We start from the raw sequence: 6320 nt of genomic DNA, 5'->3' as shown, positions 1-6320 counted from the left end.
AGGCAGTGAGAACATTTTAAACAGGATATAAAAATATACCATTAAAGTTAAAATCTTTCTAGCAGTTTGACCCTATCGTCCTGCTACTCTGGTTACTGCCACTTAAGGCCAGCAGAACCTAAGTCTGGTCTTGAAAAATACCATCGCCATGACAGAAACAAATGCTAACATAGCAGTACCCATAACCATACCCACAACATCACTGGCAACTGTATAACCATCCATTGGTGTCAAGTGCATGTACCACATTAGCCATACATGGAAAGAGCAAACCAACATGTGGCAATAGCTGGAACACCACAGTAGTTTCATTCTATCCAATACATGTTCCCCTATGCATTAGTGGGCTGCTAGGAAAGGTCTAAAATGCCTCTTCTGTCAGAGCCTCCCAGGGTGCAATTGTTGGGAAGGTGACCACCAATATTGATATGTTGCAGGATTGCCATCACACAGGGCTTTGAATGCCTTGCCAGCTCAGACTTAGCCTGCAAAGTCCCCTTTTATAGAGGAAAGCTAGTTTATGTCAGTTACATAGCCCAAATCTTAGGAAACCAACATGTAGTGCCCATTAGGGGTGTGCATTTGGACAAGCCGAACCGAAAAAAATGGAATTTTAAACTGTAGCCAGCAATCCGAATCCTGAAAAAGCTGGAAAAAACCTTCCGTTTTTCAGGATCATTTTGGGATCACCACCTACAGCAATAGAAAGGAAAGAAAACCCCGTAACCCCCCCCCCCCGCACACACACACACACACACATACTTTGGCACCAGGTTCCGCAGGATTTTAAAGTTTAACCCTCCCCTTTAGCTCCATTATAACCTATGGGAAATCTTTCTGGGGCTCTTGGGAGGGGTTTTTTTAAAGGCGGAGGCACCAAATTTGCAGCATAGCTGTTGGTGACTCTCCTTAGAAGAACCTCTAAATTAGGTAAAGATTGGGTCAGGGAGTCCAATTTTATGGGGCCCCATTTTCTTCCATTTTTTCCAATGGAGGATGGGTGGGAGAACGCTCTTTTGGGGCCCATAGGGGGAAAAAAAACAGAAAGCAACAGGGTAAAGAATCTTCATGTGCTTTCTGTTCCTCCTCGCATGCACATTCCAACTCCCCTTCATCACTGTTCCACTGCACACATAACTGTCTCAACTGCAGTTCTGGTGTTGTCATGACCAAATCATGATAGGTGAAGTCAAGGGGACAAGACCCTGCCATATGTCAGCAAAGCTCGAATATGGTAGCATCTTCTCTCCTTGTCTTCCTCTATCATGCAACAGGGTGAACACATGAACACATGAAGCTGCCTTATACTGAATCAGACCCTTGGTCCATCAAAGTCAGAACTGTCTACTCAGACTGGCAGCAGCTCTCCAGGGTCTCAGGCAGAGGTCTTTCACATAATTGACTTGCCTAGTCCCTTTAACTGGAGATGCCAGAGATAGAACCTGGGACCTTCTGCATGCCAAGCAGATGCTCTACCACTGAGTCAGAGAAACGTAGTGGAAAGTTTAAGGGAAGCCCCCTTCAGTCGTCTGTTGCCGTTGTCCTCTCGGCAGCATTCCTTTCCCAACAAAAAAACCATGTCCAGCTCTTCCAGCATCATGGCTATGAAAAAAGTGGTGCAGCAGATGCGCCTCGAGGACAGCATTAGCTGCACGAAGGTTTCACAAGCTGAAACTGACTAAAAGCAGTTGGGTCTCCAGAATGCACATCACGATCCCTTATTAACAGGAGTTTCTTCAAGTACAAATCCATTGAGACCTCCAATAGTTTGTTCCTTTCTCTAACATGGTGTCTTTCAGGATCTTCCTACAACTTTTCATATCTGTGTATATGGTGAATATGGAAACAAAGCAAAGTGGATTGGAACCTGCACAGGAACTTTGCCATAATGTGCTACTACAATCTACCTCTATGAACAAACTGTATGTTAGTTGCAATAACTTCTATATCATGAGAGAATCAGTTTTATATTCAGCAACAAACAGTTAATGATTTTTTTTGGGGGGGAAGAATATTCATGTGTGTGCACTCGTGTGTGAATATGCAATCCCATAAGCCCATCCCATTCCTTTACAACTATGTTTGTAAGTTACATCCACATTAGCCCTTAAAGAGAGCTGACCTGGCATGTATTCCTGGTATAAGCCTGTTGTGAGCCCATGCTGCCCATCAATCATTCCTGACTGTCCCTTCCTTTCAGAGTGTTCAGTTGGCCTTGATAAGATCACAAGCCTTTTCCATTGCTGCTCTGATTCTCTGGAATGCCTTGCCATTGTTAACCTTCAGGGGGGCATGAAAACAATTTATTTCGGAGAGTTTATAGTGATCGGGATGCTGTTGCTTGAAACTGATAGTCTGAAGTTGGTTGTGGATGGTTGTTATTTGTGCCATAGGCTGATTTTTATATCTGTTTTTAACCTTTGTTTGTAAGCTGTCCTGAGCCTTTGGGAAAGGTTAGAAAATGTTGCAAATAAATTCCAACCTAGTCAAATAGTGGCGCAAAAACAACTAGGCATTAATAACATTTGTTGCCTGTAACACATGCTTGTAGTCTTACCCCAATAACAAAAAATATTTTTGTGCCATACAGGCAAAATAAAATCTTGGCTACTATTGGTGGGTGGGGAGAGAGAGAGCCAAAGATCTTTGTAAATTTGTTAGTAGAGCAGCCCTTTGTATGCCCTTCCTGAAATGTCTTTGGTGTCATAGCTTAATCTAGTGTTCAGCTAGTGGTGCAGCCGCCTGGTTGGCCACTGTGTGAACAGACTACTGGACTTGATGGGCCTTGGTCTGATCCAGCAGGGCCTTTCTTATGTTCTCATGTGTGCTTCAGGTCTTAACAGGATTACAACTTTCAATCTTAGATATTGTCTTTTCTGGATTTTCAAGGTATTATGAAAATATAAGTATTGTGATTTTAATTGTAAGCTGTCTTGAGCAGGACTGGCCAACCTCTAGATACTACCTGGAGATCTCCTGCTATTACAACTGATCTCCAGCCATTAGAGATCAGTTCACCTGGAGAAAATGGCCGCTTTGGCAATTGGACTCTGTGGCATTGAAGTCCCCTCCCCAAACTCCACCCTCCTCAGCCTCCGCCCCAAAAACCTGCCGCTGGCAGCAAAGAGGAACCTGGCAACCCTAAGCAGGACTCTGAAGAGGCAGCACAGAAAGAGCCAAAAATAAATAAATATGTGCGGGCTAACTCGGCTGCAGCATTTCCCCTTCTCAAGAGTTTTGATCTGAGCAACTTCTTCCATGCCTGCTGAAATATGCATGACATCATTGTCTATTTTCACCTTGTTACATTAATCAAAACCTGTCCCATTTATAAAACTGTGTCCTGCAGCCCAGGCATTTGAAATGCAGAGTGCCAGTGAGCAGCTGCTAGGTACCATGAAGGGAAGAGGTAGGGTAGACTGGACTAACGTACAAATTGAATTTCAAGTGACTGAGCAGCCTCTTTATCTCTCGGTGACACATCCAGGGATTGTGACAGTGTTCTTTAAGGCAATGAAACCCAGAGCCACGGTTCAGTCACTGTGCAGTCGCTAAAGCCTTCCCTGCAGTCTTTCCAGAACCACTGATGAGTATGACCTTGGGGGAGGGGGGGACAAAAGGATACACAAAGCCTTGATTTCTGCACAGTTAAACTTGACAAAAAGGAACCCTCCTGTGGAAGCGAACCGCAACAGAGGAATTACATCTGAAGAAACACGCACACAAACATGTATTGAAAGATGTGCATGTTTGCTCTGAAGTAAGTCCCACAGAATTCAAGAAAGTGTGCGTAAGAGTGCAACCTAAGGAGGGTTTTTTTTTAGCACGCACACACAAATACATGGGATAATTTAACTGAGCATTATTCCATTGCACGTTATTTTTTTCACTGTTTCCAAATCTAGGAGTCCAATGGGAAAAAAAATCCTTTGCCCCAATTCAGCAACGTAGGCACCCAAGGAATAAAGATGATAGACTCCAACTACACATGGTAAACAATTTCAGGCTATTTGTAGTGCAGTACAGGTGATGTCATCCTAAATTAAATTAAAGACGCATGCACAAGACTTACTTTAGTCTTGAAAATACTGAAGTGGATTATCACTAGGAGTAGGCAAATCTGTGGAGTTCAACCCAAAGCTGCTTGGACCAACTTATTGCATAATTTAAATATGGCAGATAATCACTTTCAAGATATCAGTTGCATCTCATTCAAAAGTAGTAAAGTCAGACATATTTAAGGATGATTGTGGGACATGGGGGGCAGCTCTGCAGAAAACAGAGATCTAGGTCTGTTCAGAGAAAGGATAGGTGACCTCCTGGTAACTCTGTGTATTCTGCCTTGAGTTGTATGATAGAAGAAAGGTGGAATATAAATAAATAGTTGTGTCTTTAGTGTTTGGAAATAAAAAAAAAGTCAAATCCCGATTGCTTACAATTGTTATGTTTCTGTAAAAAGATTTTGTAATGGAAAATTGCATGCTCTTGATACATAAGATTTCCAGGACTGTTTATCAATTTAGACATTTCATTGAGTTGGCTAAAATCAGAGCTAAAGATATGGATGTTGTCACTGCCCTGCTGACAGTAGCAGAATTGAAGATTTACTCCTGTGGCTCAGCAGTTAGCCAAGTAAGAAACAACAAGGAAAGAAGAAAATTGGTCTACATAAGGGAATACACGTTTTTAATGATACATACACACATATATACATGGATGGAAGGATTTGATGGAATCTTTCTGGAAAGGTTTGTATAATCAAGGGTATATAATACATGTGGTCTTGTTATGACATTTATCCTCTAAGAATGGAAAACAGTAAACTGGAAGAATTTTTAGATCATCATGTGTTGAAATGGCATATAGAATTGAATCATGTTGATTAGTCAACAGTAGGGATGGACACATGAAGTGTTCTAGATCAACTATGACCTCTTTGTAAAATTGGTTTTAAAGAGTTTGGGATATTTCAGAAAACCCCAATCCTTCTTGCTGATTCAAACTTAGTAGCTCACTTTTCATATGATGACTGATGAACCCCCAGGTTTTGTTCAACACAAAGATAGCTGGAACTCCTCTAAATGTTGTGGTGCACAATGTTCTAACCCCTCCTTCTACCTGAACCCAGTTTGGCCCACCCACATGAAGCCCCCAAACCCACCCTATGCAGTCCACAAAAGCTCCTTCCGTTCCATGCATCAGACCTTACCAACATGAACTTTAAAGATCTTCTCATCCAAACTCCTGTTCCAGCCTTTTTGTAGCAATGCTCTGGAAATTATTCAGCTGTACTTTTCAAACTTGACAGAAATGTAATTATGAAAGCACACCTAATTGCATTCGAATGAATCCTCAAAGAACTAAGCATATCAAGCCTTCAGTCATGGGCTTGGACACTTAACATCTATACAGTTCAGTTCCTATGGTCTACTATGAGACTTAGTTCCATACAGAACCAGTTCACTGCACAAACTAAGCACATGGCTGCTTGGGGTGCTACAGTTTGAAAAGGTAGCAGTAGAGAATGGGCATAGTTCACACCCAGCATTATCTTGCGGGCGGAGAGGTACTGGCTGGATATTAGGGGGAAAAAGTTTAGAGTAAATATTGTTCGACAATAGAATCAGCTACCCAGGGAGGTGGTGAGCTCCCCTTCACTGGCAGTCTTTAAGCAGAGTCTGGACAAACACTTGTCAGGGATGCTCTAGGCTGATCCTGTATTAAGCGGGGGTTTCGACTAGATGGCTTGTATGGCCCCTTTCAACTCTATGATTCTATGAACTGCTACACTACTGCTGAGTCCAAGGTAAACTCCAGTGGCACTGATAGCAATTCTGGAGCTTGCTTTCCTCCTGAATCCTGATTGGCAGCAGCACAGGAGCAGACTATGGGCATAGACTGTCACCTCCTCAGCTTGCAACCCCACCTCCTGCAAAGGATGCAAGCTCTGGCAATGCTGGTGGCACCACTGGGGCTTACCTTATTCTCAGCCAGTGGCAGGACAGAAGGAAGCTGTGGACATAGCGTAGCTTTGGAAGCAAAATATTTGGAGGCATCCTTGGTCCAGTTCACTTTGTGATGCACCAAATTTCACCATGAATTTTTTGTTACCTGTCAAGAGCTGGAGAGCCCACAGGGTTTTGCACACCCAAAGCAGGCAACACAAACAGAAGGTTTAGCATAGCCCTAGCAAGTCATCTGGCATGGCTAGTGGTTCTGTCCTGCTATTGAGGCCACCACAAACTGTAGATGCCTAGAGTTTGATGGAATGATTACTTGTAATATAGGATGAGTTCTTGGTCACACAGCTTCAGTATAGA

The 6320-nt window shown here is 42.8% G+C and overlaps 1 pseudogene; it reads left to right on the top strand.

The window, feature by feature from the left end:
• The first annotated feature begins 1548 nt into the window (after positions 1 to 1548).
• On the top strand, positions 1549 to 1816 carry LOC130476867 (guanine nucleotide-binding protein G(I)/G(S)/G(O) subunit gamma-5-like; annotated as a pseudogene).
• Positions 1817 to 6320: the final 4504 nt, after the last annotated feature.

Source organism: Euleptes europaea, chromosome 4, assembly GCF_029931775.1.
Source record: "Euleptes europaea isolate rEulEur1 chromosome 4, rEulEur1.hap1, whole genome shotgun sequence".
Taxonomy (NCBI): domain Eukaryota; kingdom Metazoa; phylum Chordata; class Lepidosauria; order Squamata; family Sphaerodactylidae; genus Euleptes; species Euleptes europaea.
Note: the sequence above shows the minus strand (reverse complement) of the source record. Positions and strands in the feature narration are given on the sequence as shown.